Genomic DNA, 23,442 nt, shown 5'->3' with positions numbered 1-23,442 from the left:
GAGAGAGAGAGAGAGAGAGAGAGAGAGAGAGAGAGAGAGAGAGAGAGAGAGAGAGAGAGAGAGAGAGAGAGAGAGAGAGAGAGAGAGAGAGAGAGAGAGAGAGAGAGAGAGAGAGAGAGAGAGAGAGAGAGAGAGAGAGAGAGAGAGAGAGAGAGAGAGAGAGAGAGAGAGAGAGAGCGCAACTTACTCCAGTGTCTCCAGTTTACAGGTGGGATCCTGCTGTAGATCAGAGAGCAGCTTCTCTGCTGAGTCCCCTGGGTGATTGTAGCTCAGATCCAACTCCCTCAGGTCTGAACAGGGGTTCGAACGCAGAGCTGAAGCCAGAGAAGTACAGCCTCCCTCTGTGACACAACAGCCAGACAGTCTGCAGAGAGAAAACAAAACATTGTATTTTCAGAACAGTTATGTGGTCAATGCTGGATACAGTCATCTACGAGCATATTGCAGTTTACAGTCCAGTTTACAGTGTCTGTTCCCTAGTAGTACTGACCTTAGTGTGTCCAGTTTACAGCATTTGTTCCCCAGTCCAGCAGAGAGCAGTTCCACTCCTGAATCCTGCAGGTCATTGTCACTCAAGTCCAGCTCTCTCAGGAGTGAAGAGCTTGATGTAAAAACTGAAGCCAGAGCTTCACAGCATTTCTCTGTTAGTCCACACAGGTTCAGCCTTAAACAGACAGAATTACACAAGTAGAACCATTTAATATATCAGTGGGTCTTGACATGTAGATTTTTTAGATATTTGCAGTTTCAGTAGAATGGAACTTTATGCACGTATCTAGAAGCGACTGCTTCTTCTTCACCCACCTCAGTGTCTCCAGTTTACAGGTGGGATCCTGCAGTAGATGAGAGAGCAGCTTCACTCCTGAGTCCCCTGAGTGATTGTAGCTCAGATCCAGCTCTCTCAGGTGTGAGGGGTTTGAACGCAGAGCTGAAGCCAGAGAAGCACAGCCTTCCTCTGTGAGTCTACAGCCTGACAGTCTGTAGAGAGAAAGACAAACTGTAACATTCACCAATCTCATTAACCTACAGCCTTACAGAGGAACCTGAATGAAACTAGAAATAAGATTATACAATTTTTACATCATAACAGTAAATGTGTAGTGCTGACAGGGTCTAAACTCTCCCGGTGTAGAATAGGGAAAGAGAAGCCTCTTTAGTTTGTATATGAGGGACACAAAATGTATTACATTTATTTAGCAGACACTTTTCTCCAAAGTAACTTCCAAAGAACTCTATGTAGTGTTATCAGCCCATACAGCTTATTCACCGTGGTAACTTAAACTGCTAGATACACTACTTACAAGGGGTCGCTCATCCATACATCAGTGAAACACACTCTCTCTGTCACTCACACACTATGGGGGAACCTGAACAGCAAGTCTTTGGACTGTGGGAAGAAACCAGAGCAAACTTACACAGACACAGGGAGAACATGGAAACTCCACATACACTGGCAGAGATTGAATCCACATCCTCTTGCACCCCCCAGGTGCTGTGAGACAGCAAAATTACTCTCTACGCCACCATGCCACACATATTGCTTTGTCTTTATGTACTTTCGCTTTATCTTGATCCACATATTTGGAAATCGACTCAATCTGGAATTGTGTATCAGTCTCCCAAAGTTCATTGTTCTCCTACATGGAGATTTACTCTCAGCAGTAGGGGGTGCGACGGTGGTCAGTACACAGAGTAAGTCAGTGGAGAAGAAGGTTCTTCCTTTCGTTTAACTATGTTTCAAGTTAATGACCAAAGGCTATGTATTTGAGAATTTTAACAGTTTGAATCTTTCACTAAGTGGTTTCCAAATGGAATTTACTGTCCTGAAATGTTAATCTTCAGCATTCAGCTGCGTTGGCTCTCAATACATTCCTAAAAGTAGATTCTGATGCCACTTTTTTACTGTTCCCAGGTTTTCCATATGGTTTAAATCTTGGATTTTAGACATTGCCAGTATTTACACTATGCTACAAATACAGTAATAAGTATTATGCTGAGTAAAAATATAAAAATTGGAAGGATATCTTATTGAGACCATATTATATCAAGTGTAGCTATGAATACAGATGGAGCTGAAGATAAACATGCAAATTCAAAAAAACAGGGTTTATTACAACACCAGGCAACAGTAAGAAGAATAGTCAGAGTGGATAAGCAGAGCCTTACTCTCTGTCAAGCTAACAACCCCTCAGCCTGCTTCCAAACAGTAAATTATCAGTCACCCCAGAGTCATATAGTCCTCCTTCACGGTGGCACATCTATTTCCATTATTCAGCAATCCTCAACTATTTACACTGCACTACCTGCCCCTGTACCTGCTTCTGTGAAGGAACCTCAGGTAGTGTGAAATGTTGCAAATTACGAAGGAAAGACACAGTGGTTGACTCTGGGTTACTTTACTGACTGCCAACTGATATAAATGACATATATAGCATCTACCCATTTTCAATAAGCGTTTGTCCTGATCAGAGTCACAGTAGTAGTCCATTCTGGAATCACTGGATAATAAGGTCAGGTGGGATACACCCTGGAGGTGATGCAAGTCCATCTCAGAAGACACAGATAATTTATCCATATTTTTATGCAGCTTTACAGTATTACTTTGAAAGTGAAGTGTCAATACTGACCTCAGTGTGTCCAGTTTACAGTGTTGGTTGCCAATTCCAGCAGAGAGCAGTTCCAGTCCTGAGTCCCGCAGGTCATTGTTACTCAGATCTAACACTCTCAGGTTTGACTCTGAGCTCAGAGTTGAGGCCAAAGCTTCACAGCATCTTTCAGTGAGAGAACAGCTGATCAACCTGGGAAGGAAAATATTATGAATGAGTCATCAGTCATCAATGATAGTCCAGTTTACATTGTTGTTCCCCAATAGTACTGACCTCAGTGTTTCCAGTTTACACTGTTGGTTGCAAAATCCAGCAGAGAGCAGTTCCACTCCTGGGTCCCTCAGGTCGTTGTCACTCAGGTCTAACACTCTCAGGTTCGAGTCTGGATTCAGAATTGAGGCCAAAGCTTCACAGCAACTTTCAGTGAGTGAACAGCTGATCAGCCTGGAAAGGAAATAAAAAGACCTTCAATCAGATCGAGATCTTTAATGGCATGTTGCACACATGTCCAGTAAGAAAAAATAGGTCCTCAGATTGAACAAGTCCTGGTGATGGAGCAGTGATGAGGATGTTGAATGAAACAAATGTATTGATATAACAACTGACCATGAACACTGAAACAAAGTCCCTGGTAAGTTTTTCACAATCATGATACATAGAAGCACATGTGTGTATTTGACAGGTGAAATATGAAGTGCACCTGTCTGACTGCTCAGTAAACGCCCCACAGCAGGATGTATGTAACCAGACATCTGACTGTACTGTACTGATCTCTACCTGGATGGACACACATCACCTGACACTGAACTTCTGTAAATCAGATATGTTATGTGATGGACAACTTTAAGTGGTATGAAACTGCTTGTCCCGAACGGGATTGTGGCAAACCGGAGCCCAACCCAGCAACACAGAGCGTAAGGCTGGAGGGGGAGGAGACACACCCAGGACGGAACACTAGTCCGTCACTGAGGCGATCAGTTGTTGTTTCTGGTATTGCCTGTAGATGGCAGAAGTGTATGGTAGGTACAGGAAGGATACCTAAGGAGTACGGATATAGATTTAGAGGAGAGTACTGAAAAGAGATGTAGTAAAAACCAGCATGGATAATAAAAGAGGCTACACACCAGTTAACAGAAATCATTCTCAGCATGTTTACTGAGTAAACACAACAGTCACAAGGCACCCCAAGTGAGACTTAAAGCCCTGACTTGCCAGAGAGCAGGAGCAGGTCAATCCCACTGCACCACCACCCCCTCTGAATACGGAACAGTACTATATAATATCTTCCGCCATCCTTGGATGGTAATGCATTCCAGGAAAATGCTTTGTAACATGAACTTTCATAACTCAAATATGTAATTACCATGAGTTTCAGTGGTAAACACTTTTCCTAAGCCCTCAAAAGTGAGATACATTTTGGACACATTTACAGAAGTAAGAACATTAGTCATCACAACACAAAATAAGAAAGCACTCTGACTTCATTAAGGGCTTTATTAACAGATACACACCGAATATCACATGTATGGATATTGTCTGTGTGCGTTTAAGCACACAGTATATAAAAACTCGGAACGGGTCAAAGACATACAATCACGTACTTTCAATAATGTAACAACCCCTGTCAGCAGGGTTACAAAATAATGTCTTGAGAGACAGAAATAGGAACTCCAGCTTTACTTCACTCCTGCATGATTAAATAGTAGCACCCCCGGAAAATACACATAGCCATCTAAAAGTCTCTTGAGTGAGGAGAACACGGGAGTCAGAAATCACCGAATAATTCCTGAAAACGGTTGCCTACTTACTTAGAGACACAACAGTAATGGTGCATTATGGGAAAGCTATTGCTCCCCTGGCTACTGCTACAACAACGAAAACATCATCAACAGCAACAAAAATAAAGCCGTAAAGTATAATAAAGTCACTGATGTAAAAACATAACATTAAAGACAAAAAGTAGATATGAAAATATTTACTCCTTTAATTAAAGCTTTTCTCCAAAGCAACTTATAGTGTTAAACCACCTACAGTTATTTACCTGTTTACAGAACTGGGTAATTAGACTGGAGCAATTTAGAGATAGTAAGTTATTCTACCGAACTACAGCTCAAACTGAGATTTCAACCTGTGACCTTTGGAACCCAAGGCAACAGCTCTACCCACTACAGTACCAGCTGTCCCTGAAACACAAATAAACTTTCATTTGTTGAACAAGCTGCCATGGTATTTCGCAGAAATGGGCGACAGAACTCATTCTGTTGGGAGTTTGCTTTTTCTCCCCTTGTTCACAGGAGATGCCTCCTAAAAATACATTTTTCAGATGAACTGGTGACTCTAAATTGCCCATCAAGTGAGTGCGTGGAGCGTGTGTTTCCACTTTCTTCACACTTTTTTTGTAATTTTTTTCCACCCAGCCACGATACAGTAAAGAGTCAGAACAATATCAGTACAAACAGAACAGTAAGTAGAGATGCTGACCAAACGTGCCCACACTGTAACTATTCAGCTGACCACTAGGCACATTGTTGTTGTGTGTGTTTGCCTCATCCATGAGCATAAAGGAGTCTTTGTAGGATGAAATGTGCTATTTTCTGACACCGAGTTGCTACTGCCCTCACATGTGCTTTTTACAATTGTGAAAACGTTCCATGGAAACAGAAAAGTGGTACTAAACAGCATCCTTTTTAAGGTAAATTTTCATAAGTCCATTTTTGGTATCTCAATGGATAACTGTATAGAACAGGGCAGAAATAGTCTGAAATGTGTTAGTCAGACACTCTAATATTTACATTTGCATTTATTAATTTAGCAGAACATCTCCTCAAAAATGCAATGTGTGGATTACACAACAGAAAGAGACACATAGCTGCAGATGGTTGATTCTTAAATGAGCCTCAGATGTTCAGATTGTCTTGACTGAAGTAGAAAATGTGAAGGGATCATTATGCAATAACACACAACTGTTTTAATATAATTAACTTGAACTGTAAGCATTATCATTATTCTCTTTAAATGGACATATAATGGGACTTACATAGCAGTTCGGGAGACCTGGATCACTGGCAGCATCCTCTGAAGACCTTCATCACGTAAGGTGCAGTTTCTCAGGTCCAACTCATCCAGTTCCTCTGCCGACATCATCAACACAAAAGCCAGAGCTGACCATTCTGTGGGTACAATGTTCTTTTCTGAAAGATGTCCTGTTTTCAGGTACTCCTGGACTTGTTTCACCAGAGAACTTTCATTCAGTTCATTCAGACACTGGAAGAGATAAATGGCCTTCTCTGCAGATAGATTCTCACTGATCTTCTGATGAATGTAACTTACTACGTCTCTCTTAATAAACTGCCATCTTCCCTGTGTGTCCAGCCCTTTTAATAGCTTTTGACTGTGTTCCATTGAAAGGCCAAGAAGGAAGCGGAGGTAGAGGTCCAAGTGTCCATTCTTGCTCTCTAAAGCTTGATCCACTGTTTTCTTTAGCAGGTTGGGGTCAGTATTTGACAGAAACTGATTTAAAGCAGCAAGATACTCCTGAACACTGAGATGTACAAAGCAGAAAACCTTCCCCTCATACAACCCGATCTCCTGTCTAAACACTTCCGTACACACTCCAGAATACACTGAAGCGTCATTGACATCAATGTCAAACTCCCTGAGATCTTCCTCATAAAATATGAGATTTCCTTTATCAAGGTTGTTGAAAGCCAACTTCCCCAGTTTCAGGACAAATTCTTTGTCTAATTCTAAAGATTTCAGAGGCTCCATTTCTTGTTTTTTCAGATACTTTTCATTCTTTAAACTGGTCTGAAAGATCAGGAAGTGTGTGTACATCTCAGTGAGAGTCTTGGGAATACCTCCACTGTGTTCCTCAACAAAGAGCCTCTCAAGAACAGTGGCTGAAATCCAACAGAAGACTGGAATGTGACACATGATGTAAAGGCTCCTTGATGACTTCACATGTGTGATGATCCTTTTGGACAGGTCCTCATCATTGAATCTCTTCCTGAAGTATTCCTCCTTCTGAGGATCATTGAACCCTTGTATTTCCGTCACCCAATGAACATACTCAGGAGGGATCTGACTGGCAGCTGGTGGTCGGGAAGTGATCCAGATGAGAGCAGAAGGAAACAGATTCCCCTTCATGAGGTTGGTTAAAAACACGTCCAGTGAAGTTATCTTTGTCACATCAGAACAAATCTCATTGTTCTTAAAATCTAAAGGAAGGCGACACTCATCCAGACCATCAAGGACAAACAACACTTTGGAATTCAAAAGCCGAATGAGTCCAAACTCTTTGAGTTCTGGGAGAAAGTAATGAACCAGTTTTGTTAAACTGAATTCTTTATCCCTTATCAAATTCAGGTCTCGAAAAGGAAGAGGAAATATGAAATTGATGTCTTGGTTTTCTTTCCCTTTTGCCCAGTCAAGAATAAATTTCTGCACAGACACTGTTTTCCCAATACCTGCAATCCCTAGTGTCAGCACAGTTCTTAGATGTGTTACTTTTCCAGGTAAGGGTGTAAACATTTCACTGTATTTGATTTTAGTTTCTGGTGTAGCTGGTTTCTTGAGTGCTCTTTCAACGTGTCTCACTTCATGTTCATCACTGATCCCATTAGCACTACCTTCAGTTATGTAGAGCTCTGTGTAAATATCATTCAGAGGGGTTGGGTTTCCTTGCTTAGCTTGTCCTTCAAAAATACACTCAAACTTCTTCTTCAGATGGGATTTCAGTTTCTGCTGACATGTCATCAGGAGTTCACCTGGTGAAAAGGAATCAGATGATGTTGTTGAGAATCTTTTTTGGTAATATTTGTGCTATAGATTTTGGTCTCCAATTGAGAAAGCAGATTTTACCCCCTAGTTTTATCCTTTGAATTAAAAACATTTCGTCATTGCTATCCAACAAGAAATACTACTGAGAATGTTTCAAATCTGGCAAAATTTAGAAAGGTTAAAGGAGATCTTTATGTGAATACAGGTGAAAGAAATGCTTACTCTTAAATTCTAACACTAAATATATAACACCAAACAGTAATTCATTGTATATTTACATCTCACCGCTCATACAATGTTGTGGCTTGAAGTGTTTGACATGAAAAGGAAGTCAAAATCAAAAATTTGTAATGAAATAATAGTAAATCTAAGTGGTCTAAAGAAATCAGCACTGAGATATATAGAAATAACACTGAAATTCTGCTTAGAAGCAGATTTAAAACTTATGTTTTAAGCAGCTTTTTAAAGTTGTCCATAGAACCTGCCTCTTTAATATACAGTAGGACTGTGCTCCATAATCTCAGTACAAAGTAATAGAAATCAACTGTAAAGCTCAGCTCTGAATTGTGAACTGTCAGTGTAATGTTCAGTGGGAAAGGAACACAATGAGAGCTGGTCCATCCCAGAGCTGGAGGCAGCAGCATCATAATGAACAGCTCCTATGACCTGGCCCTACCCTAACTGAAATATGATGGCCAGCTGCACCTTGTCTTGGACAATAAGAGGACTATAAAGGCAGCTGGGCTGAAGACTTGGTGAGAAGTGTTTTGGCAGTACTTGGAGAGCAGTTGTAGGTTTCCAGGCTTGACTTGCTCATTTGTTACTGGTTGGTTTTAAACAAACGTATTCTGTTAAAGTCCTGCACCTGTGACAGTCTCTGCCCTGCAAACAACTGCAGCAAGTATAAAATAATGCTGTCTGTGTTTTATTTTAATTTTTCTCCAGAAAAGAATGTAGTATGTCTGCATGAGAAAGAATTCCAGTTAATTGTCTTTCAGCAGGGGATTTCCAGTGTACTGACATCTCCTATGTAATTCTTCTGCTGTTCACCAACTTTCTCAACATCTCATGAAACATGGTGTACAAGTTAATGAAATAATGTAATTGGGTGTGACTGTTCCAAGAACAGAGGGGCTGCAGTAGCACAGTGGGTTTGGCCAGGGCCTGCTCTGTGGTGGGTTGTAGGGTTTGAGTCTTGCTTGGGGTGACTTGTGGTGGACTGGCTTTCTGTCCTCGCTGTGTCCCCTCCCCCTCCAGCTTTATGCCCTGTGTTGCTGGGTTAGGCTCTGGTTTGTCACAACCCCACTTGGGACAAGAGCTTGTAGACATTGTGTGTGACTGTTCCAAGAACCAGGGTTTGCGAAACATTCAGATTGTTTCTTTCCTTAGTTTTCAGCATTTCTAAAATAGAAAATGTCTCTTAGCTTGTGCCTTTTTTCAAAGTGACTAAGAAAGCTATCTACACAAAGCTACTTGCAAGTATCTACCCACCAAGAGAAGATCGAGGTTTTCCACACCCTCAACAATTAAAGTGATCAATTCACCTTAAACACATCTGTAGATTACAGGAGACCCTCGTGAATAAAGGGAGAACACAAACTCCCTCAAACCAGGAGCAAAGATACCGGTAATACCAATACACAGTGTGTATATATTTTTAATATTACATAAATTTGATTGCACAGTTGGGGATGTGGGAATTTCTCACCCACCTTCACTATGAGACATTGAGTTGGAACTTTTCATGGATGTGGTACTGGGTACAGGTGACACTGATCTCTCCTGCTGGACGCTGTGGACAGAAAGGAGAAAAGACCCTTCAGTGACCCTCATTCACAAAACACAACAAGAAAGCAACCAAACTTCATTATACTTAGCACGCAGCAGAGACAGAGGCAAACAAGACAAACCATCTCATTAAATGCCTACCAGAGTCTTTCTTTTATCTATTATACCTGTATTAACCTGAAGTACAATAAGTAGAAGACTTGAAGAGGACTGAGGGCTTACACTAGAAAAAAGGCGCATTAACTCAAATGTGTGTCTCCTTGTGAGCTAAATCTTCTAGACCTTGTGTCCGATAGAGATTTGATTAAAAGAAAGAAAGAAAGAAAGAAAGAAAGAAAGAAAGAAAGAAAGAAAAGAAAACATTTACGTTTGACCCTCAGAAATCTGTCCATGTTTAAGATTGATCCTAAAGTCCAATGACTTGTCACTCTCCATGGATATACAGCTGGGTACAGGTGACATTGATCTCCCCTGCTGGACGCTGTGGACAGAAGGGAGAAAAGACCCTTCAGTGACCCTCATTCACAGCACAGAGTGAGAGAAATACTTATCTTGCTCTCCCTCCTTCAAACAAAAGACAAACAAATTAGGCAAACCAGTACAATGATTACATTATATCCCTGCCAGATTGTTCCTTTTTTTCTGTTATACCTGAGGAAATGGGAAAAATTAACTTTGTGTAATAAATTACAGAGACATTTAAACAAATATCGCTTAAACGAATCTTAAACTCATTGAACATTGTTGCAGACATAACTCATAATTACTATAGAAACCTTCCTATTCAGGGGACATTAAGTATAAAACTCATTCAGTTTATTCATTTAGCTGATGCTTTCTTCCAAAGTGACATAACTGTTTGCCCAGTTATACAGTTGGGTCATTTTGCTACAGTAATTTAGGGTAAGTCTCTTAATCAAGGATTTGAACCTATAGGACCAAAGGCAGCAACTCGAAGCCCTACACTACCAGCTGTCCCCATGATGATTTGAACACTGCTTCTGCAAAAACAGCTTTACACTGTAAATATTATGTTTAAGCTTGCATTTGTATTCATCTTTCCTTCAAGGTGAATGATGATGATGAATTATGAAGTTAAACCTTATATAAAACAGATGCTACTTTTCAGATGAATGAGTTTATTTAGATTACTGTGTTTAAGTAAAATGCACTCTGAGCTCCACTCTTACCTTTTAAAACTCTTTTCCGAGTCAGTGACCCCCTCCTTATCGTTCCCAGAGGGACTCATCTCTAAGGCAGAGTCCTCCATCTCAGGGCTCTAAACACAAACTCATCAGGTGAGTCCAGGGTCTTCATGGACAGCAGGTAAAACAAACCACTAATACAAATATTAATGCTCTCCTGTTCATACGGGAGTTTGTAAAACGTAATTTCAGGAGAGAAGTCCCTGTGAGACTCATCTCCCCTCCAGGCCGATTCTGTCACTTCTCCCCGTTCAACTTCAGTTACTCTTTTATTGTTCACTGTTTTTTCACCAACTGCTGTCAAGTATCAATAAGATTCATTTAGTTATGAGCACTACTACGTGAAGAAGGTAGACTTCAAGGTTTAGACCCACCTCCTAATGTAAATATCCTATTTACCGCGAATTGACAACAGTCACAGTGAAAATTACCCGGCTGTATAATTAATGGGTAAATCTTTGCAAGCACATTAATATCGTACACAAAAGTGTTAAATAAATGAAAGTTAAAATTTAGTAGTAATTAGTTTGTAATTCGATAGGACAACGAGGTAAACTGATCCATGGATGGATCTCATTTACATTTGGTGACGCAGTAAAGATGCAAAAAAAGGTTTCTGATAACGGCTTAACGGGGAATCGAGACAGTTGGACAAATATGGGCGGATCTTGACTCTACTGAGCGCAACAACACAGATCCGCAGTGATCGAGTCCCCCCCCGTCCCTCCCTGTCGCGGTCTCTGTCCTGGTCCCAGGTGCACAGGGCGCCCCTGGTGGAGCTCTGGGGAACAGCAATAGGGCACCAGAGGCGCAGCGACGCACTTTCCACATTCCTGACCAGGGCAGGTTTTCACAGCTGAACACAAACCTGCTATTTGTGGTACATTTTCACAAGAAACATGTTGAAGAAGAACATGATTGTTGACTTTTCACAAGTGCTCTAAACCAGCACTAAAACAGGAAAATACAGTAATAAAATTAATTTAATTCTGCCTGTTATAACTTATCAGTCCTTATAAAACAGCGAGAGATAAGCCTGAACTTTTATTTCATTCCAAATATAAAATTCACACTGCGGATCTATGAAACTGACCCACGAAGGCATTGATTGATCAGAAAACCTTTGTATACCCGCGTAGTCAATACAGCACTGTATTTAACAAGAGATAACAGAACTGTCTACATTTACTAACGACAGATTTGCAACAGAAAGACATTAATGAAATTGTCGCACCTCTTATTGATCACAATGACCCCAACAGCATAACTTTGACTTTGTAAAAGTACTTTTACCTGTTATGTCACCTTATTGTCCGTATTGAAGAGCACAAGTCCTGTGTGTCTCTGCGGTGACGAAGTTTCAGTTTTGCTTCTTGTACGAGTCAGACAGGTTTGGAGAAATGAAATGCTGGAACAGCTCAGAAACACAGAAACTCCTCCCCGTCGATGGACTCGACCACATGTCCTACTGTATCGTGTCGAACCCTGTCTGGTTCCCACTTGAACGCGCAGCGCGCTGCTGGAGGAAGATGAGCGGAGCAGCGCCGATGCGGAGACACCGCTGGAACAGCTGTGTGTTTGTTAAAGGAAAGAGCTCCTTGGTTGAGGGATCGCCGTGGATGAGTTACACTTAGAGTGAAAGTTTTTAAGGTTTATTTTATCCAACATTTTCGTTGAACCTAATTCATAAATAAATGAGAGCGCGGTGGCACCAAACCTGGTGTCACATCCCACGGGGTCACTGCCCCTCCTGGTCAGAGGCGGCGCCACTCAGTGCCGCTAGCTAACGCTCACCTATCACCTCACAGTCTCGTAGGACATGGAGGTATAAAAGGAGCCAGCGGAGCAGAACTAGTCGCGGATTCTTAATCAGCAGTTCTCTTGTGCTTCGTTGGCGATTGGTAGTCTCTCGTTCCCTCAGTTTGTTTCCTAGGTGTGCATGTTCCAGTCCCGAGTGCCCGTCCCGTCAGTTCCTGCCTCTTGTTCTTCAGTCCTGGTCCATCGTTCCTGTCCGGTATTTCGTCACGTCTCAGGGTTGCGGTCAGACTCACAGATTAGCGTTTCACTGTTCACCGTAGTTCCAACACCGTGTGTGTTTCCTGGTCTCGTGTTTCTTGTTTCACTTCCACCGAGTGTCTTACAATACTCACCGTACACGTCTAACCTCACACTGCACGTGAAGTCATTATATATTTCGTCTGTGTTTGGACGTAATAGCAACGCGCGTCCGTGTCGGACTCCCGTCCGGACGCTACACCTGGGTCGTTTGGCCGTTGGTTCGAATTCAGCTCACTATGTATGTGGAGGAGGGGGGGCTGCATGTTCCCCCTGTTTCTTAATGAGTTTCCTCCATAGTCCAGACACAAGAACTTCAGGTTTATCAGTGACTCTAAATTGCCCGTGTGTGTGTGTGTGTGTGTGGGTGGGTGTGGCTACTCTTCAATGCACTGCTGTCCTGTCCATGGTGTTCCCCCAGCATTCCGCCTATATCATTCCAAGATAGACTCCAAGACACTGAAACTTTGACCAGGACAAGTAGCTAACAAAAGAGACAGTAATTCGTAAAAAAACTGAATGACTTCTGCGCCGTGAAGCTTTTATTCATTTTTTTATGTACATGTGTTCATTTAGCAGACGCTTTTCTCCAAAGTAACGCACATCTACAACGCACAATACAATGTGTTCATTACATTAACAGAAAGAGATACATAGATGCAGGTGCATGATTCTTAAGTGCAGTTAGTTTGTTCCTTTCCACCATATGAACCAATGTGATGGTACACGAGCAGTTCCATAACACTTTGTCCATTTGAGTATCCATGGTTCCAAATCACCTCTCTCACACACACACACACACACACACACACACACACACAGAGAGAGAGTGAATGTAAGTGTGTGTGTGTATCCATGATTCCAAATACCCTTTGTAATTTTTTTTGAGATATATATAAACATTTATGGGGGTGCGGTGGCGCAGTGGGTTGGACCACAGTCCTGCTCTTCGGTGAGTCTGGGGTTCCCCTTGTCCCCCTTGGGGTGCCTTGCGACGGACTGGCATCCCGTCCTGGGTGTGTCCCCTCCCCCTCCGGCCTTACGCCCTGTGTTGCCGGGTTAGGCTCCGGTTCCCCGAGACCCCGTATGGGACAAGCGGTTCTGAAAATGTGTGTGTGTATAAACATTTATGTCACATTACAGGAGTAGTTGTGTAAAGGTTTATCTGGGCATCATCTCAAAGTTATAGTGCATGAACATTACACCTTACAGTACATAACAAAGCTAAAAGCGGCCAGAAGTTGACAAATGTTACACACACATCTATGATGAATAGGTTCGCAACTGGCACTAAACAGGATTGTGAAAATATGGTATTTATTAAATTACTACACACAGACACACACATTCTGTCTGAACCACTTGTCCCATACAGGGTCATGGGGAGCCGGACCCTAACCCATTAACACAGGGCATAAGGCTGGAGGGGGAGGGGACACACCCAGGACAGGACACCAGTCCGTCACAAGGCACCCCAAGCGGGACTTGAACCCCAGACCCACCAGAAAGCAGGACCCCATCCAACCCACTACACCACTGTGTTCCCCTTCCCCAAAGCACTGTCTTTTTAAATATATTAAGATGGAATGGATATCATAAGTTTTCATATCCTATGTTTTTATGATATGGAATGTGAATAAATCTGAGCAGTAACAATTCCTGATTAAAACAGTGCCATGCTCACGATCACGTGCCCTGCTCCTGCACCTGCATCTGATCAAGGAGGCACGGGATAAAAGGGTGGCTCAGAAACTCCTGAGTGCGGAACCTTCATGAGCGCAAGCGTAATGCCTCACCTGACTTCTTTACCCGTGTGTTATCCTCATGTTCGGCTCTTGTTTTCCTGGTTCTAACGCCTGTCTGCCCCTCTGAACAATGTTTGCTGATCAACCGACCTGTGCCTGTCCCTGACAGTTCTCCTGCCTGCCCTTCTGGGTATTCCTGCTACCACATCGGAGTCTGTTGGATGGATTCCAGAGTTCCACCATGACAAAAGGTTCTGCATGTATCACGGACTCAGCGGAGCTTGACTGGCTTCATCATGCCATTGTGACGGTGCCTGAGAACCCTCGTCTTCGTACACGACAGAGGTACAATGGTGGGCCTGATGATGCCAAGGTTTTCTTATGCAATGCGAACTTGTGTTTGCAAGGTCGCCGCATCTTTACCAAACAGATGATATTAAAATTGCCTATCTGCTTTTACTCCTGAGGGGTGCTGCACGCCGCTGGGTAACTGCGGTCTGGAAGACCTGCATCTCGTCCACTTATGCTGCATTCAAAATGAAGTTTGAGACCATGTTTGATCACCCACTCTCTGCCCTGACTGCCGGTGATTGCCTCCTGAGGATCCAGCAGGGCAGCCGCTCTATCGCCAAGTATTCTTTGGAGTTCTGGATCCTGGCAGAGCACAGCGGCTGGAGCTCCACCTCCCTCCTGGCGTGCTTTCGGAAGGGGCTTCACCCCCAGATTCAGGCAGAGCTTGCTTGTCGTGGGGAGGATTGGACTTTAGACCAGACTGCAGTCACTATTGATAACTTGGCATGGGGCATACCCTGCAATTGTGCCTCACTGCCCCGGCACCTGACCCAGCAGAGGAAGCCCAGAAACAGATCCAGATCGGACAAGGCTGGCTGAACCCTGAGGAGAGAGACAGTGCCATTTCTAAGACAGGTTGTGCCTCAATTGTGGCGTGTCCGCCCATTTTTGCGCCTCCTGCCCGATGCTCCCAGCATGAAAAGCCCGGACTCCCAGGTTAGCATGCTGCACCAATCTGAATTACAGCTGACTGTACTAGTGGTCGTAGCTTGGGCTGGAAAGCAGATAAGCATGCACGCTTTGGTGAACTCAGGGGTGACCAGCTGTTTTATGGACATGGGGTTCGCAACGGCTCATTGCATTCCTGAATAAAACTGCGACGTAAAGTTACGGGTCAGTGTGCTGGATGGACAGCCGCTGGATACCTGAGTGGTGGAGACCCGTACTGCCGTGTTGCAGATGACGATCAGGACTTGTCATAAGGAAGAGCTCGCGTTTTTTTTAATCAGGACCCATGACCTGCCAGTCATGTTAGGCTTCCCCTGGCTTGTTCCGCATGACCCTGTGTTCTGCTGGAGTACTGGTGAGCTAGTGTCTTGGGGCGTGCGTTGCATACGGTCATGCCTGCATCTTCCCTGCTGGGCCACCTGAGTTGAGAGCCTGGAGGGGGAGCAACCTGTGGTGGTTCCTCCTGAGTACCCGGACCTCCGCAAAGTGTTTAGTAAGACCCGAACAACGGCTCTCCTGCCACACTGGCCTTGGGATTGTGCCATCAATCTTCGGCCGGGCACTTCTCCACCGCATAGCCAAGTCTATACCCTCTCTCTCTCAGAACAAAGAGCCATGGGAAACTACATTTCGGAGGCATTACAGACAAGGATTATCCGGCTCTCCACACCTCCGGTCTCAGCAGGATTCTTTTTTACTGGGAAAAAGGATGAATGCCTTCCTCCCTGTATAGATGATCGAGTGCTCAACGCCATCACTATGCCTTACCCTCATCCCCCACCTCTGATCATGGCCATCTAGGAACGAGTACATGGTGCCACCTTTTTCCCAAACTTGACCTGCATATAACCTGATCTGGATCAGAGAGGGGGATGAGTGGAAGACTGCTTTTAGCACCTCTGAGGGCCACAATGAGTACCTTGTCATGCCGTTCGGGTTGTCCAGTGCCCTATTCATATTTCAGGCCTTTGTCAACCATGTCATCAGGGACCTTGTCAACAAATGTGTTTTGGTGTACCTCGATGAGGGGTGCGGTGGCGCAGTGGGTTGGACCACAGTCCTGCTCTCCGGTGGGTCTGGGGTTCAAGTCCTGCTTGGGGTGCCTTGCGACAGACTGGCATCCCGTCCTGGGTGTGTCCCCTCTCCTTCTGGCCTTACGCCCTGTGTTGCCGGGTAGGCTCCGGTTCCCCCGTGACCCCGTATGGGACAAGCGGTTCTGAAAATGTGTGTGTGTGTGTGTGTGTGTGTGTGTGTGTGTGTGTACCTCGATGATAGTTTGAAATTCTCTAAGACCCATGACTTTCATGTGCAACAAGTACGAGCAGTATTGCAATGGCTCCTCCAGAACAACCTGTTTGTGAAAGGGGAAAAGTGTCTATTCCATCAATGCGGTCATTCAATCAAGGTGCCCTTTCTCAGGTACATCCTGAGGAAGGAGGGGGTGGCGATAAATCCAAAGAAGTTCCAGGCAGTGTTGGAGTGGCCACAACTGAAGACAGTGAAGGCACTTCAGTGTTTCCTGGGCTTTGTTAACTTTTATCACTGCTTCATCTGGGGTTTCAGTTCAGTTGCTGCCCCCCAACCACGCTCACTGCAGGTAAAAAGCTCCGTCTGGCCTGGACCGACCACGCTCAACACGCCTTCCAAGAACTCAAGCACCAGTTCACGTTAGCACCTATCCTGTGACACCCTGACCCCACTCTCCCCTTTGTGGTGGAGGTGGACGCCTCACTAGTAGGAATGGGGGCAGTCCTATCCTAGAGACAAGAGGATCCTTCTAGGCTCCATCCCTGTGCCAATTTTTCGCGTAAATTGTCTCTGGCTGAGTGAAATTATGATATAGGGAATCGAGAGCTGCTGGCAATCATGATGGCCTTGGAGGTGTGGCAGCACTGGCTGAAGGAGGCAGCACATCCCTTCCTTGTTCTGAGTGACCACTGCAACCTTGAGTATCTCCAGTCCGTGCGCTGGCTCAACCCTCACCAGGCCAGGTAGGCGCTGTTTTTCGCCCGATTCCAGTGTACTGTGTCTTACAGGCTGGGTTCAAAGAACACGAAGGCTGACACCCTCTCGTGCCTGCATGACCCCGACCCATCCATCAAGAACCCTGAACTAATTCTGCCTAGGAACTGCGTGGGGGCTCCGGTTAGATGGCAGTTGTTGCAAGATCTCCAGGCCGCCCAGGCAATCGAACCCAGTCCCTCCGACCAACCCGATGGCAAGGACTACTTTATTCACCGTCGTAACTTACACTCCTAGATACACTATTTACAATGGGTCACTCATCCATACATCAGTGGAACACACACTCTATGTCACTCACACACTATGGGTGAACCGGAACAGCATGTCTTTTAACTGTGGGAGGAAACCAGAGACCCAAAGGAAACCCACACAGATACAGGGAGAACATGCAAACTCCACACAGACTGAGTGGGGATCAAACCCCCATCCCCTCACACCACCAGGGGCTGTGAGACAGCAGCACTATTCGCTGTACCACCGTGCTGCCCCATATATATAACACACAGTGCCTTAGAGAGACAAAACTCTATGATCACAGACCTCAGTCTCACATCCCCTATGGAAAGAGATACTGAAATACTGAATACTGAATAGCTGCACCGTAAAACTCAGGGACACATTTTACCCAAAGGCAGTGAGGTTATTTAAATAGTCACTCCTATTGTGTGGTGTTGTATTTAATGTTGGGTTTTATTGTTTGTATCACTTCTATTAGTGTGTGGGAGACATACAAACAGGAAATTCACTGTACTGTTTATTCATTTAACAGATGCTTTTCTCCAAGGTGACTTCCAATGAACACTATGTAGTGTTATCAGCTCACAACTTTTTCACCCCAAACTGACTGACAATGAGATACTCTTCTCGTTCCTGCTCACGTTCTTTCCCTCATAGTGGGAATAGAGCCGTCAGACGCACTGTACACTGTCATGAGTTCATCAGCACACTGACGGCATCCTGTCCTCTACATTATTTTTAGACTTGATGGACCTGGATACTGTACAGTTTACATTCTCATTTCTGTCTATGAAAACTTCAGCTCATAGGTAGACAGACAGTGTAACACATTCAGTCAGTACTTTGTGTATAAATGGTGGGAATTTAGTTTGTCATTGTTCTTGAATTATGTTTTGAACAAAAACAGTATTGTTTTCTACATATAAAACTTAAGATTTTGTTATATTCATTTACATTTCAGATATATTAGTAATTGAAAGGTACAGACTACTTCCAGATAATTTTGTCTATGGTATATAAAGGTATCTCAAGCCAACATTATATCTTGGGATATATGGTGACATAACGGGAAGCACTGCTGCTTGGGTGTTTGGGTGAAGATTCAAGTCAAGTTAAGTCTGTGTAGAGTTTGCATGTTCTCCTTAAGGTTAACTTGGTACAATCACTTACTTTGGAAACCACATGAGTGGGGGGAATGTGACCGGACTGAAATTACCCTAACTTGTATACCACTGCCCAGTAAAATCAGTAAATGATGTTACATGAGAGCAGCTATTCAGTACAAAACACTTACATCTGATGAGCCCTGGTCTGATCCTGCACTCTCCACCATGGTCCACCCTGTAGGAGAAGCAGAAGGACACACAGTGACTGAAAGACACACACCGGCTGTCTATAAAGTGTGTGGAGGAACTGAGTCCTGTGTCAGTAGTAGGGAAACTGATATTTTAAGCACTTCCCTGTCCTCACACTGACACATGGATGCATTCAGTTGGTGGAACAACTTCTACACACGTATAAGGGTTAATGGTAATGGCACACACACAGAGTATTTATTTGAATGTCCTGCTCACGTACTTATTTGCTTTTAATAAGGTCTCAAAACTCACTTCTCCCCGATCTTGCAAGAGCTTGATAAACTTGTACATTTGTTATGTTTAATGCTTTTTAATACCATTGTTTAAAAATGTGAAAGGCAGATGCCTGTGTGATGTATACTGGTTCATACCGTGCTATGTGACAAATTGACTACACTCTAGAATTACGTCTGCATACAAATCTCTCCTTCTGTTCATGTAATGCACTCTTTGTAATGTTCTCTGATACGTACACACACACACACATTTTGTGAACCGCTTGTCCCATATTGGGTCGCGGGGAACCGGAGCCTAACCCGGCAACTCAGGGCGTAAGGCTGGAGAGGGAGGGGACACACCCAGGACGGGACGCCAGTCCGTTGCAAGGCACCCCAAGTGGGACTCGAACCCCAGACCCACTGGAGAGCAGGACCCGGTCCAACCCACTGCGCCTGATATGTACATTGCTTTGGAAAAAAGTGTCTTTGAAATGAATGCTCTGGGTTTGGAAGGGCTAAAGAAGGACACATGGACAGCGGTCATGACAAATGTTTATTGGCACACAAGGAAATAATGCTCTTGGTCCGAGTACCCCTTTTCCTCAAGGACGTGCACCCCAGGCCAGCGTTCCCAGCCTGCTTAGTATCCCTTAGGCTTTTTTTTCTATTCCACTGGCTAATACAGTCACCCCATTATTTTACTCGTAAATCCCCAAAGTGGTTGCACACTTTATTCACATTTTTCCCATAATTCAACTATTTACATTAAACCCATTTTCCTGCTCAAACTCCTGGTAATGTGGGTGGTTACATTATATTCTATGAGTGCCAAATACTGCAACATATGAAAATAAAAAATAATTTTAATGAGAAAGTCCAATATAAAGTATAATTTTTTCTCATACAAGCAAATAATGTCTCAAATTTTCATCTGCAAGTATAGCCATATATTCAAACACGGGTTCAAATCTCAATCAGTATTCATTTTCTGCCCTTACTGGGCCCCTGCACATACAGCAAGTTAAACACTCTTGATTGGAAGTAGTGCGAAATTGTTAAAAATGAAAAATAAAGAACATACATTTCAATACAAATATACAGATAGGTAAAGAACATGCAGATTTTCTATTACTGTCTCTTAAATGAACTTAATGTAAAATCAACACCATAAATTCTCCAGTAGAAATATAACTCGTTGAGGAGCTATAGTCAAACAGAATTTGAATTTGGTTTATGCACAATTGTATGAGCCCAAATATAAATTCACACATCTCAGCACTTACAAAATTAAAAAGATTCAGCAGAAAACAAACTGGGCACAATGTGTCGTTAGGGGTCTCAAACCAGAATTGGGGGGCAGAGTGTTGTGTGGAGTTTGTATGTTCTCCCTGTGTTCATGCTGGTTTCTCACAGTGCAGAAACATTTAAGGTGAACTGGAAACACTAAATTGCCCTTTGTGTATGGAAATATGTGTGTGTAAATATCCTGCAATGGACTGGTGTCCTGCCCAGGGTGTCCCCTTTCCCAGACACTGTAATTCTGTGGTAGGCTTTGGACCACCATGACTCTTTACTGAATAAGCAGTTAATAATAACGAATGACTTAGAATTAAATGCTTATTTCTGTTTCCTTGGACAAAAACATCAGCTAAATAAATCTGAACAATATAATTACGCTAATTCTGAATGTATAAATTATACATTTACCTGACATAGTGTCAGGTGCAGTGGGGAAATACAAGATTATCTTTATTATATACTTTATAATAAATTTTTTACATACATTTTATTTTCCTCCAGGTGCTCCAGTTTTCTCCTGCAGTCCAAAAGACATGCAGTTCAGGTGCAATGGCAAAACTGAATTTGTGTGTGTGTGTGTGTGTGTGTCCTGGGATGGAAGCCCAAAGCTTCCCAGATGGACTCTGGACCACCATGACCCTGCTCATGACATGGTGCTATCAAAAATCGATGAATGTATTTAATGCATTTTTCTACTGTGAATGTGTGGAAGTGAAAATATTGTGCATTTTAGTGATTCATCTTTAGAAACATTCATGCACAAGAAATGAATATATATGCATGAATATGAAGTTTAAGTTTTCATTTTATGACTCTGACAATACTTGTGCGTGTGTGTTTTCCTCTCCCAATGTACACAGGAACACTGAGGAGTCCCAGTAAATGTAAAAAACAGGATAGAGGGGCTCAGCGAATGTGGAGGTGAACCTGTAGAGGAGGCTCAGTTCAGCAGATGAGATGCTGTAGAAGGACAGAGTGCCGGACACCCGGTCCAGATACACTCCTACTGTGCGGGAGAACTGGGGTACAGTTACAGGAGTCTCTTTGTTATTGTGTCGGACAGAGTAACTGTCACGAGTGCAGTACAGACACCAGGACTTGTCATTGTATCCAATCCCACAGTCAACACCGTCTCCTTTCCTCCCGATTCCTTTATAAGTCACTCCTATTATAGCTCCATATCCACTCCAGTGAACCTCCCAGTAACAGCGACCAGACAGACTCTCTGCACACAGAACTTGGGGCCTGTTGACAAATCTGTCTGGATGATCAGGATACGGTTGTTTCTCACTCCTCCATGTCACCTTCTTGTTCTTGAGAGATAGATACAGGTGTGTGTTGGTTGTGTTCTGGTCCAGTGTGATCTGACAGGAGTCTGCAGGTAAAACACACAGTTAAAAACACTGTTAAAATAGCAAAAAAATCTCAGTATTGCAGGTTAAACATACAGAATTTCATCAGCATCCTGTTCACATTTATCCTTAAACTGCAGAGTAACTACAGAAAACTATATTACGTTCACTTAGTTTTTGTAGTAACTGTGAGGAACTGTGAACATTAGTAAATGGCACTAAATTTGTAACTGTTCAGAACAAACACACTTACATTTGAGGAGCCCTGGTCTGATCCTGCACTCTCCACCATGGTCCACACTGTAGGAGAAGTAGAAGGACACACAGTGACTGAGATACATACACAGCCTGTCTGTGAACTGTTTGTGGAAACTCAGAGCCCAGGGACATGTATGAGGGTGTGCAGTAATACACACACACACACACACAGTACTTACTTGAGTGTCTCCAGTTTACAGGTGGGATCCTGTCGTAGATCAGAGAGCAGCTTCATTCCTGACTCCCCTGGGTTATTGTAGCTCAGATCCAGCTCTCTCAGGTGTGAAGAGGGGTTCGAACGCAGATCTGAAGCCAGAGAAGAACAGCCTCTCTCTGTGATACAACAGCCAGACAGTCTGTGGAGAGACAGAAAAAACTAAAGCACTATTTTCTCATTAAAACACTGGAGATCATTGTGACAAATATCATACAGGATTCAATGCTGACATTATAAAATTGTTACATTCATACAACACTATTTCTAGTTTATAGTGTTGTTCCCCAGTAGTACTGACCTCAGTGTGTCCAGTTTACAGTGTTGGTATCCCAGTCCAGCAGAGAGCAGTTCTACTCCTAAGTCCTGCAGGTCATTGTCACTCAGGTCTAACACTCTCAGGTTCGACTCTGATCTCAGAGTTGAGGCCAAAGCTTCACAACATCTTTCAGTTAGAGAACAATTGTTGAGCCTGGGAAGGAAAACATTATGAATGAGGCATCAAATAAAAAGACGCTGAATCAGATAGAGATCTTTAATAGCACGTTATACACATGTCCAGTAAGAGAAACAGGTCTTCAGATTGACCAAGTCTTGGTGATGGAGCAGTGATGAGGTTGGTCAATGAAAGAAATATAAAGATATAATAACTGACAATGAACACTGAAACAAAGTCTCCGATAAAACAACCTCGCATGGTGTTTCACAGAACGGGGTTAGATGTTTGAACTCAGTCTGTTGAGAGTTTGCACTTTTCCCTCATGTTCGCAAGGGATTCCTCCTTAAGAAAACATTATGCGTGCACTGAGCGTGTGTCCAAATGTTTCCACATTCTTTGCACTTTTTTTGTCATTTTTTTCAAAAGAGTGAATCAGTGCTAATAGGACAGTAAGTAGAGATGCTGACCAAACATCTGCCCACACTAACTGTTCAGCTGACCACCAGGCATGCTGTCGTGTGTGTGTGTGTGTGTGTGTGTGTGTGTGTGTGTGTGTGTGTGTGTGTGTGTGTGTGTGTGTGTGTGTGTGTGTGCCTCATCCATGAGTATCAAGGAGACTTTGCAGGATGAAATAGGCTATTTTTGACACTGATGGTCACTGATGTCTGTGTTCCCATCTGTACCTGTTCATGTCAGAAATGTGCTGCCCAGTCAGACACTATGAGCCTCATGTGTTCAGACTGTGCTGATTGAAGTAGAAAATGTTAAGGGATCATTTTACTTTAATACACTATATGGTTGACATTATATTGTAAGTATTATCAGCATTTTCTTTAAACCGAAA

The 23,442-nt window shown here is 43.3% G+C and overlaps 2 protein-coding genes and 1 long non-coding RNA gene across 3 annotated transcripts in view; 1 reads left to right on the top strand and 2 right to left on the bottom strand.

Moving 5' to 3' along the window:
* Positions 1-23,442, top strand: part of LOC108922356 (tumor necrosis factor receptor superfamily member 5-like) — a 533,457-nt gene that overhangs the window by 104,183 nt on the left and 405,832 nt on the right. The gene's annotated exons all lie outside the window — the stretch shown is intronic.
* The window catches only part of LOC114909298 (NACHT, LRR and PYD domains-containing protein 12-like), a 454,333-nt gene that overhangs the window by 275,742 nt on the left and 155,149 nt on the right, over positions 1-23,442 (bottom strand). The gene's annotated exons all lie outside the window — the stretch shown is intronic.
* Positions 9,583-11,742, bottom strand: LOC114909320 (uncharacterized). The gene is made up of 3 exons (XR_003797226.1): positions 11,672-11,742; positions 10,364-10,452; positions 9,583-9,654 (listed from the first exon to the last, which is right to left on the bottom strand). It is a non-coding gene; the product is annotated as an uncharacterized LOC114909320 (long non-coding RNA).

The sequence above is a fragment of the Scleropages formosus genome, chromosome 2 (assembly GCF_900964775.1).
Source record: "Scleropages formosus chromosome 2, fSclFor1.1, whole genome shotgun sequence".
Taxonomy (NCBI): domain Eukaryota; kingdom Metazoa; phylum Chordata; class Actinopteri; order Osteoglossiformes; family Osteoglossidae; genus Scleropages; species Scleropages formosus.
This window is presented reverse-complemented; position numbering and strand designations above follow the sequence as displayed.